At 37.2% G+C, this 12,432-nt stretch overlaps 1 protein-coding gene and 1 long non-coding RNA gene across 2 annotated transcripts in view; both read right to left on the reverse strand.

Moving 5' to 3' along the window:
• LOC136864002 (uncharacterized) overlaps positions 1 to 10,819 on the reverse strand; it is a 91,768-nt gene extending 80,949 nt beyond the window's left edge. The window contains exon 1 of the long non-coding RNA XR_010859237.2: positions 9,832 to 10,819. This is a non-coding gene — a long non-coding RNA (uncharacterized lncRNA). The remainder of the gene's footprint in view (positions 1 to 9,831) is intronic.
• The window catches only part of LOC136863482 (transcription initiation factor TFIID subunit 4), a 681,682-nt gene that overhangs the window by 488,155 nt on the left and 181,095 nt on the right, over positions 1 to 12,432 (reverse strand). The window lies entirely within an intron of this gene.

A 12,432-nucleotide genomic window follows, 5' to 3' on the forward strand; every position in this document is an offset into this window, starting at 1 on the left:
CTTGCACATATGATGACCATAATATGCATAACCAACCGCTTGTTCACATCGACAGTTCAGAGCAATACTATCATAAATACCACTTTTGTGGAAAATGACATTATGTCATCATACCATCCAAACTCAGGTTAAGCCAGAGCAATAAAAATATATCTCCTCCCATTACTGAAACAGCATACTAAGATGGACAACCAAACATCATAACTAAAAAATCGGCCAGCTTTCAGCGATACGACATATGTGATGTTATGATACTGTGACACTAACAATGTCTGAGGCTTGCGTGGCCTAACATCGCAACTGCTTTTATGATTATATTTCACCGAACTGCCAAACGAAAATTTGTATGACATGGCAAAGTTATGTATTTATCACTATACTCCCCCCCGATTAAAATGTGTGCTAGAAATATTGACACAGGTGGTGTTTTCAGAAGTTTGTACAGGTTAATTCAATATTTTTTCAATCAATACTGATCTGCATTTATTGCAGTCGCCCAGGTGGCAGATTCCCTATCTGTTGTTTTCCTAGCCTTTTCCTAAATGATTTCATAGAAATTGGAAATTTATTGAACATCTCGCTTGGTAAGTTACTCCAATCCCTAACTCCCCTTCCTATAAATGAATATTTGCCCCAGTTTGTCCTCTTGAATTCCAACTTTATCTTCATATTGTGATCTTTTCTACTTTTATAAACGCCACTCAAACTTATTCGTCTACTAATGTCATTCCATGCCATCTCTCCGCTGACGCTCGGAACATACCACTTACATACAATTTACAAAATATACATTTAATGTTAACCTAGTCAATACTTACAATACCACATTTTGTGGTTAAATATTTATAAATAATAGAAAGGTTGTGAACATGTTTCGCCCATCTTAATGGGCATCATCAGCACAATGGATAACCTTAAAACAAATAATTACAACTAAGAACGTTTACAATTATTGGTCATATAAAATTGGAATGAGATGTTGTAATGTTACAAGTTATTTTCGATATCATGATTAGAAAATTTAACGCGAATGTTACAAACACAAGTTAAAACTATTGTAGTATGTTTTTACAAGATTGTCTAAAAAATATATATCGGCATTCGTCTGGAATTGAAATGGATCCTCTTCTTTTAATTTTTGGTGAAAGTCAATGTTATTGTCGTGTTCACCACCAAGCAGATTTGAAGAAAAAGGTATGTATAAAACATATGTTCCTATTGTAGAAATTAGGTCAGGAATGAACAATTGGTGTTATTTCTTGAGTTAAATTGGTCAAAACACTATCAGGTGAGAATACGTTGAAATGGAATATACGTTGAAAATTTATCCGATGTACAAGTTGGAATGGTTAACGCTAAAACAATAACATTGACTTTCACCAAAAATTAAAAGAAGAGGATCCATTTCAATTCCAGATGAATGCCGATATATATTTTTTAGACAATATTGTAAAAATGTACTACAATAGTTTTAACTTGTGTTTGTAACATTCGCGTCAAACTTTCTAATCATGATATCGAAAATAACTTTTAACATTACAACATCTCATTCCAATTTTATATGACCAATAATTGTAAACGTTCTTAGTTGTAATTATTTGTTTTAAGGTTATCCATTGTGCTGATGATGCCCATTAAGAAGGGCGAAATATGTTCACAACCTTTCTATTATTTATAAATATTTAACCACAAAATGTGGTATTGTAAGTATTGACTAGGTTAACATTAAATGTACATTTTGTAAATTGTATGTAATCACTATCGTCAATACGGACCAAAAATGAGATTAATGACTTGTAACATACCACTTAGCCGAGCGGCTCTCCTTTCTCTCAATTCTACCCAACCCAAACTTTGCAACATTTTTGTAACGCTACTCTTTTGTTGGAAATCACCCAGAACAAATCGAGCTGCTTTTCTTTGGATTTTTTCCAGTTCTTGAATCAAGTAATCCTGGTGAGGGTCCCATAAACTGGAACCATACTCTAATTGGGGTCGTACCAGAGACTTATATGGCCCCTCCTTTACATCCTTACTACAACCCCTAAACACCCTCATAACCATGTGCAGAGATCTGTACCCTTTATTTACAATCCCATTTATGTGATTACCCCAATGAAGATCTTTCCTTATATCAACACCTAGATACTTACAATGATCCCCAAAAGGAACTTTCACCCCATCAACGCCGTAATTAAAACTCAGAGGACTTTTCCTATTTGTGAAACTCACAACCTGACTTTTAACCCCGTTTATCAACATACCATTGCCTGCTGTCCATCTCATAACATTTTCGAGGTCACGTTGCAGTTGCTCACAATCTTGTAACGTATTTATTACTCTATAGAGAATAACATCATCCGCAAAAAGCCTTACCCCTGATTCCACTCCTTTACTCATATCATTTATATATATAAGAAAACAAAGGTCCGATAATACTGCCTTGAGGAATTCCCCTCTTAATTATTACAGGGTCAGATAAAGCTTCACCTACTCTAATTCTCTGAGATCTATTTTCTAGAAATAGTCACTCTTTTGTCTAGTCCAATTGCACTCATTTTTGCTAGTAGTCTCCCATGATCCACCCCATCAAATGCTTTAGACGGGTCAAGCGCGATACAGTCCATTTGACCCCCTGAATCCAAGATATCTGCTATATCTTGCTGGAATCCTACAAGTTGAGCTTCAGTGGAATAACCTTTCCTAAAACCGATCGAACCAGTTATTAATTTCACAAACACGTCTAATATAATCAGAAAGAATGCATTCCCAAAGCTTACATACAATGCATGTCAAACTTACTGGCCTGTAATTTTCAGCTTTATGTCTATCACCCTTTCCTTTATACACAGGGGCTACTATAGCAACTCTCCATTCATCTGGTATAGCTCCTCCGACCAAACAATAATCAAATAAGTACTTCAGATATGGTACTATATCCCAACCCATTGTCTTTTGTATATCCCCAGAAATCTTATCAATTCCAGCTGCTTTTCTAGTTTTCAACTTTTGAATCTTATTGTAAATGTCATTGTTATCATATGTAAATTTTAATACTTCTTTAGCCTTAGTCTCCTCCTCTATCTGGATATTATCCTTGTAACCAACAATCTTTACATACTGCTGACTGAATACTTCTGCCTTTTGAAGATCCTCACATACACACTCCCCTTGTTCATTAATTATTCCTGGAATGTCCTCCTTGGAACCTGTTTCTGCCTTAAAATACCTATACATACCCTTCCATTTTTAACTAAAATTTGTATGACTGCCAATTATGCTTTCCATCATGTTATCCTCAGCTGCCTTCTTTGCTAGATTCAATTTTCTAGTAAGTTCCTTCAATTTCTCCTTACTTCCACAGCCATTTCTAACTCTATTTCTTTCCAGTCTGCACCTCCTCCTTAGTCTCTTTATTTCTCTATTATAATAAGGTGGGTCTTTACCATTCCTTACCTCCCTTAAATGTACAAACTTGTTTTCGCATTCCTCAACAATTTCTTTAAACCCATCCCAGAGTCTGTTTACATTTTTATTTACTGTTTTCCACCGATCATAGTTACTTTTTAGAAACTGCCTCATGCCTCGCTTTATCAGCCATATGGTACTGCCTAATAGTCCTACTTTTCAGACCTTCCTTTCTATCATATTTATTTTTAACTATGACAAAAACAGCTTCACGATCACTAATACCATCTATTACTTCAATTTCTCTATAGAGCTCATCTGGTTTTATCAGCACCACATCCAGGATATTTTTCCCTCTGGTTGGTTCCATCACTTTCTGAATCAGCTGTCCTTCCCATATTAAATTTACCATTTGTTGGTCATGCTTCCTGTCGTTTGTTTGTTGTTATGATAGTTTTATACCGTCTATAATAATCTAACGGTATTAGTGTAATTTGCATAAGGTAAGTACTACGCTTGGCCAGTATGGCTGTATACAAAAGGCTGTTTTACAGAATGGGCCAAAAATGTAACCAAAATACTATGATAATATTTTATACACAATATAACGCTTATTACACAACTGTAATCTGTAACTACGGATTATTATTGTTACCATCATCATCATTATTTAGGAGATGGAGATGGTGATGTTTCTACTTCGGATGAGTCCTCCAAGCATCAACCATCACGTTAATTTGAAATTGAGGACAATGAACTGAAGGCCTCAAGAATAAACACAAAAATACTAATAGGTCATTGGTGCAATTGCAACATTATTAGCAGTGCTGCAATAAGATCATTACAAAAGGCTGTCAATTTAATCTCCCTATAAAAAAATTCATTTATTATAACAGGAATCAAAAGACGCGTGTCCCATAAGGCACAGGTTCCATCCACTGAACATTCAGAGTGTAGGCAATGATGTTTAAAGGCCATCAGCAGACATCCCTATACAACCGCTGAAATCAAATATGAATAGAGTGGAAAGAAACTGTAATGAATTTGTCTGATTCAGACTAAAACCTGTTGTCAATGATGGTTAAAAAGAGACACTGGTATAGTAATATTTTTCTTCTATAATTGCATAAACAGCTCAAAAACTCAAATGCCAGGAATGGAAATGGAAGAGAAACATTACAAAGAAAGCTTACCAGAAGGGAAAAGTGAACATTAATTCCAGTGGAAAAGAAGTAAAAGAAAAGCAGGCGGGTCCAGAATGCAGACAAAGTCCCTGAAAGATGCAACTGTACGGAGAAGATACCATTAGAACAAATGCAGATATTGTCTGACAAATTTTATGCCACAGTAAGTGCAGACAGGAAATGTGACGATCTTAGCAAACTGATTACAAAAACTGCAAGAAAAAGGATCTGCAACGAAAGAAATGACGGTGGGACATCTAGCCGTACTTGCACATTACAGTACTAATTTTTTCTTGCAAATGAAGCGGTGAAAGCAAATGTATCTGAATATATTTGGTATTCCTGATCAGTGGGTGTAAACAAGTTTAGTAAAAACTAGTCCTGAAGGTATACAAAGCAATGGCAAAAGTGGTAAGCACACTAATCGCCATACATCAGATCACATTATACAAGGGATAAGGGATCACATTGATTCTTCTGAAAAAATTACAATTATATTACATTTTAAAGGACAGTGCATGGCAATATCTTATATAGCATCCTGAGTGTCCAAAAAATGTATAGAATGTACATTCAGAAATACCAGCAGGAGGGGAATGGATCTGCATAAAGTTGGATGTATGTGAATAATGTTATTGGCTTTATGTCCCACTAACTACTTTCGGAGACGCTGAGGTGCAGGAGTTCTTTTACGTGCCAGTTAATCTACCGACACAGGGCTGACGTGTTTGAGCACCTTCAAATACCACCGGTCTGAGCCAGGATCGAATCTGCCAAGTTGGGGTCAGAAGGCCCGCGCCTCAACCGCCTGAGCCACTCAGCCCGACATTGGATGTATAAAAACAGATTTTAATGATTTGAATGCAATCTTGGGTTTTTCAAACCTAAACAAAATTCATGTGATGTGTGCGAGACTTACAGGACTTACCAGAAACCAGAAAGGCTACTTTGGAGAATACCATCCAGGTGAGGGCTCAAAATAACAAATATCTGTGTGCCTGTTCTGATTTACAACAGGTAGCCTAATGAACATGCCACATTGTGAAGTATCTTTGCTTTACTATAAACAAAAGCTGAGCATATACAATCTATTTATAACATGGGGAAATGGAAGGGAGGATGTTTCATGTGGCACAAGGGCCTTGGGCATAAGGGAAGCATAGAAATAGCTAGCTGTGTTTACGAACTCCTCAATGAAGAAAGTCTGAATAGCTATCAATATTTCCTTTTTATTGTGATAATTGCAGTGGCCAAAATATTAATCGATTTGTCTTTTTCATGTATCTGTTCAGTGTGGGTACTCGACCAACTGATTCAATTACCCATACGTTTCTTGAGAAGGAACAAACCCAGAATGAAGGGGACAGCATCCATAGTGTTATTAAGAGAGCCCAATCAAGTAGTGAACATTTATATACCACAACAATGCTACACAATACCAGGCACAGGAAAATAAAATGGAAAATGGTATGATGTATTTGAGATGTCACAGAATGAATTTTTTAACTTAAAAGAGGCTTCCTCAAGGGCCAGAAACTACACAGCTGAAAACGGATAAAGGGTTAGATGGTCTGATGTAAGAGTAATAAGACTGTGCCACATAAGAGGCTTCTGATAAGTTCACCTGCATACACCCCAGCATCAGTGGGTAGGGTCTGACACATCCCACTCTGACGAGTCTAGTGTCAGACCTAAGACGAAATGCTGGTAATAGAGCAAATGCCTGAAAAGCCATACATCCAATTTTTGATCTGATTTTTGATATGCTCTATTGGTGGAAAAATATCTAATTCCCTTTATGGGAATTTAGTATCACCATTTGGAATTGCTAGGCGGGCATTAATTCCATTGTGGAGTTTTATCTCCCGTATGCAGTTATCAGACTGTGCCACATAAGAGGCTTCTGATAAGTTCACCTGCATACACCCCAGCATCAGTGGGTAGGGTCTGACACATCCCACTCTGACGAGTCTAGTGTCAGACCTAAGACGAAATGCTGGTAATAGAGCAAACGCCTGAAAAGCCATACATCCAATTTTTGATCTGATTTTTGATATGCTCTATTGGTGGAAAAATATCTAATTCCCTTTATGGGAATTTAGTATCACCATTTGTAATAAGGTTGAACAAGGAGAAACCATGGATCACGTCATTCAAATATGAATACGACTCAAGAGTATGAAACAACTGATTTACTGCATAAACACTGAGGTGTCAAGTTCCTTGGCTGAATGGTTAGCGTAGTGCTCTTTGGTTCAGAGGGGCCTGGGGTTCAATTCCGGCCGGGTGGGAGATTTTAACCTTAAATGGTTAATTCTCTTGGCTCGGGGACTGGGGGTTTGAAGTATCCTCAACATCCCTGCAACTCATGCACCACACACACAACTATCCTCCACTACAGTAACACACAGTCTCCTACACATGGTAGATGCTGCCACACTCATTGGAGGGTCTGCCTTGCAAGGGCTACACCAGACTACACTTATTATTATTATTATTATTATTATTATTATTATTATTATTATTATTATTATTATTATTATTATTATTATTATTATTATTATTATTATTATTATTATAACACTGAGGTTGCAGGCCAAGTAGAGAATATGCTGTTGCAATAATGCCACATGCACTTTTTTTTTTTTTTTACAAGTTGCTTTACGTCGCACTGACATAGATAGGTCTTATGGCGACGATAGGACAGGAAAGGGCTGGAAGTGGGAAGGAAGCAGCTGTGACCTTAATTAAGGTGCAGCCCCAGCATTTGCCTGGTGTGAACATGGGAAACTACGGAAAACCATCTTCAGGGCTGCCGAAAGTGCCGACTACCTCCCAAATACTGCATATTTGTCAGCAGTACCAATTTCATAGGCAAAATATTCAAATTTGATGTTATTTTGTCAGAAAAAACATTATACCACTTGTTTACCATGACTTCTATCAGAACAGTCCACACTATATGGCTGGAATTGGCCAGAAAAAAGAAATCCAGCACATACTTTGCAATTTTGGCCTATTACAGTACTTTACATAATAGGTTTTTCATTTGTGTAACCAGACACTGACACCATAAAATTTCTGTGTAATATGGTTGTAAGTGATGTTAATTCGAACAGTTAGTAACTTTGTCAACAATTTACACTCCATGGAAATCTTCCAGAAACACAATCAATACAGTACTGGAAGATGATTAAATAACAGTGGGTTCTAGTTTTCTGACAGCCATACGTCTCCATGGTGATTTCTGGCATACACGGGAACTTATAATATGCTTTATTGTAAAATTTGAAAAATGCTAGTTACGACAGTACTGCTCTGAACCGTTGACACACTTAGGAGATAAATCCAAATTTAATCAGCAGTTCATTAAGTTCTATACAAACGTATGCTTTATTGTAAAATTTGAAAAATGCTAGTTACGACAGTACTGCTCTGAATCGTTGACACACTTAGGAGATAAATCCAAATTTAATCAGCAGTTCATTAAGTTCTATACAAACAGCCACAACAACAAGCTTTCATTTGGCTATGAAATGAGCAGTTTAATAAAAATATTATGGGAAGCCCTCGATTCCTCTTTGCCCAGTGTCCTCTATGTGGGTACACACATTCAAACAGCAAATATTCATTTAAAAAAATACTTGTGTTGAATACAAACACCAAAATTACAAGGAGACATGATATAGGATTTTGGGCTTATGCCGTGTCAAGAAAATAAGATGAAATTCTTTACGTTTCACAGAGAACCTTGCTCTGCGTCATCAGAAGAAAATCTCGACTGTCCACGAGAAAGGCTTCTTAAACAATGGGGTTTGGACACACTCAAAGCCACGTTCAAGGGTAATGGTTACAGAGATTTGCAGATTCATAGAGCCCTGCATCCCAGAGAAACAACCAAGCAAAGCTCACAGAGGGAAGAAGTGAAGGGAACTGCCTACCCGCCTTATATTCACAACACCACAAATCGAATTGCCAATGTCCTCCGCAAACATAATATAAAAATCGTGTTTGGCACCATCACTAAAATTGCTCGCAGTCTGGGTAAAACCAAGGACAAATTGTCCCCATCCTGGGGTATACGAAATTCACTGTACTTGCGGTAAGGTATACATTGGCCAAACATGCCGGTCCATTGGTACTCGTATCAAGGAACAAGAACACATATTCGTCTCAACCAGCCAGACAAATCAGCAATAGCTGAGCACGCTCTATTGTCGGGTCATGATGTCATGTTCCAAGATGCTCGAGCTCTTACCCACACTAGACACTACAGGCCCAGGATTATACGGGAAGCTGTGGAAATACGTAGAAATCCTAACAATTTCAACAGGGACACTGGCTATCAATTAAGTAATACCTGGTTGTCAGCCATTAAGGATTAACATAGGTAGTTCCCTTCCCTGTCCCTTCACTACTGTTATTTTGTTTCGGTGTTTTCCAAATTCGTACGTTCCTCATCGCCAGATGTTTCATTCCAGGCTTGCATCAATGTTATACCTTCATATGGGGGTGGACATGTCATGTCATGTCATGTCATGTCATGTCATGTCATGTCATGTGACCCTCTCTGATTCTGATGGTTCCGTTAGCTTCCGCTTCGAACGCTAGCACTGTACCGTGTCCAGGCAGCCATTTGGTGATGAATGAAATTACCATTACCACTTCTATTAAAACGTCTAAATTCAAAACATTGTTTAAGAAGCCTTTCTCGTGGACAGTCGAGACTTTCTTCTGATGATGCAGAGCAAAGAATTTCACCTTATTTTCTTGAAAAAGCCCAAAAGCCTATATCATGTCTATAAGTACGGGCCGTGAAAGCATCAATGGCAACCAAAATTACAACTTTTTCCTTTGCTAGTGGTTTAATGATGCACTAACACATAGAAGATTTTCAGCAGTGTAAGGACGAGAAAAAGTTAGCGGGAAGGTGTAGCCCCAGCATTTGCCTGGTGTGAAAATGGGAAACCAAGGAAAACCATCTTCAGGGCTGCCAACAGTGGAATTTGAATTATTCAATACCAGCTGTTACCTAGTTCGAATATGCAATGGTCTACAGTACTATAGCTAATTTATAATTAGTCATATACACAAATTATTTTGTCAGCAATCCATTGTTGGAAGAACATAGGAATCAACTTCTGCAAATTCTATACTGAATAGAAAATACCTCTTTCTTAAAGTTAAAAACACTAATATGTGCTTTACAAAACAATTCTATTTAAAAACAGGTATTTACCTTGCATGCAGAATCCATATTATCTTCACTGCATCAGGACAGCAGGAACTGATTTGCAGTTCCTTGGAGTAATAAGATCTTCCACAACTTCTACCATATTAGGTAATTGGCACCTGTGCATCTTGCCATAGCCCAACTCATTGTGATTTCTCAAATCTCTGTTCCTGAAAATAATAGTGGGGGACGTGAGAAAATTCACCCTGCCATGAAATAATTTTAAAGTAATAGAACAATCTTCCTTTAGCACACACATATTTTGCAACTACATTTTAAAAATAATTAAGCTAAGATGCATACAAGAAATAATTAGAAGTACCAAGATGAGTAAAATAACTACCAACCTTTTATTCTTCAAGAACTGAGTTGGCTGATCTGCCACAGATCTTCAATGTTGCATTCACATTTGAGATGAAGCAATTTGACATTCTGCCATTCTTCTGAAATGCCTATCCTGGTACAGTAATAGTTTAATGGTATACGCATACACACTATGACAATGGTACTCAAACAAGTTACTATGATGATTCACCCAAATTTTCCTGCACTCATTCTGGAATAGTAGCCAAATGAATGTTTTAAAATCAGCTTCAATCGTATATAATATTATAGCATGGTTTGATACCTTGTGATAAACAGAAAATACAAACCTAGTAAAAATAGTAACTACATATAGTGGCACTGTGATGGATCAGTCACTATTATACACTACTTTGTAAAAATGGCAAATTCAAAGAACTGTCAGAATCTGTCATAAATAAACTTCCGGCAGTGAGGTAACGTATTGTTGATGTCCTGATTCAAAGCCACAAGACCTCCAGTTTTATATGGAATCTGAACAGGAATGTGACTTTATTTCAAGTATCCCAAATGAATTATCTGAAAAATGAACTGCTTTGGAGATAAGCAGTGACTATTCCAGTCAGGCGCCTCTACCCGCTATGAAATTATTTTTGTCAAACTTTGACTTTTTAGATCCATAGGAAATTATACGGAGTGAGCTTTTTTTTTTTTTTCCCCCCTCACTTCCTCACTTCTATAAACGCTTACTTGTTATCCTCGTGAAGTCCTAATGCACTTTACCTTTTTCTGTTCAACAAATATACAAATACACACACATTTTCAGAAGTCAATTCAAACTCATCAACCCATGGTATATGTAGCATATACTCTTCCCAGTGCCACCCTGAAACAAGAGTTACAATTTTATTGGCTATGGTCACAGAGGAATAAATTATGAACTATTTGGATCCCTTTGACAGCAATGACTGACATCTTATTCTTCAATATTTTTGTTCAGTGGAAGAACACATTTCAGTGATGCTCTTCTAATACCCTTCAAATTAGGACTTCCCCCTGAGGTTAAATGAAGTACTTGTCTCACTAAGAGAAGCTATGTTTAAAGAATATTTTCTAAGTAAAGCTGAGGCAAGATTTTATGTTCAATATTCACTAAACTGACAAGGGGAGGGCACATACTGGGGAATCACCGATCTTATGTAAATTTTGCACAAACGTTAAATGAGCCAAGAATAACACAATGGCCAAAATACTTCTTTCAGAAATTAATTTGTGCAACCTACAGAAGGCATTAAAGTTCATGTGTTTAAATTGGAGTGCTGAACTACACGCAACTCCCACCGTCCAACAGCCGATTTGAGGCCACACCGACATACGCTTAAAAAGCAAGACTGTTCAATATTGGAGATATGGTAAGCGGGGCCCGCTTTCGTTTTCGTTGGTGAAACAGAATTTCCACTGTGTCAAAAGCAAAAAAAAATATTTATATTTGTGGCAAAAACATGTAAACAACAATGGGACACGCCGCAACAAATTGAGGGCAATAGCATGCACTGTCAGAAAAAAATTGATTTTTCCCATCAAAACACTCAAATAATTCACGATGTAACTATCAAGCAATGGGCTATGCAAGATGTTCACAAAAAACAATGCGCACGGTTTAAAGCATACCACACGTGGGTACGTAACTTTAGAAGTGTAAATGGTATTGTGTCGTGAAAAATAACATCTCTAACAATGAAAAAGCAGACAAACAAAGAAGTAGAAACCATGGCAGCAGCAGAAATATGCGTAGAAGAAATCCCTCGACAAGTGAACCCAACATGTGCCGCAGTCCTGTGTAGCCAAGCGCCCCAATTCAAACCTGTGAACTTTTAACACTTTCTGTAGGTCGCATAAGTTAATTTCCAAAAGAAATGTTTTGGTCGTTGTGTTATTCTTGGCTCATTTAACGTGTGTGCAAAATTTACGTAAGATCAGCGATAAAATATTGAAAAGGTCAATTTATTTCTTATGATAACTCAATGTACTACTTGTCAAAATACAATGCAAAGGCCTTAGTAATAACAGTACGAGAGAGGGTGAAGTCTATGATGGTCCCACCACCTAGCCTTAAAATGCTATAAAAGTACAGGCGTTCACTAACCTGTGCCATTTCATCTTGACTAGGACTATCGCAGCTAAGTATATTTTCAAAATATTTACACGGCCTAATATCCCAGAAAACCACCTAAGCCTGTCGACTAAGATCGGCCATGAAAGTCTGTCCCAGTATATTAACCATCTCTACAGATAGCATATCTA

Source organism: Anabrus simplex, chromosome 2 (genome assembly GCF_040414725.1).
Source record: "Anabrus simplex isolate iqAnaSimp1 chromosome 2, ASM4041472v1, whole genome shotgun sequence".
Lineage (NCBI taxonomy): Eukaryota > Metazoa > Arthropoda > Insecta > Orthoptera > Tettigoniidae > Anabrus > Anabrus simplex.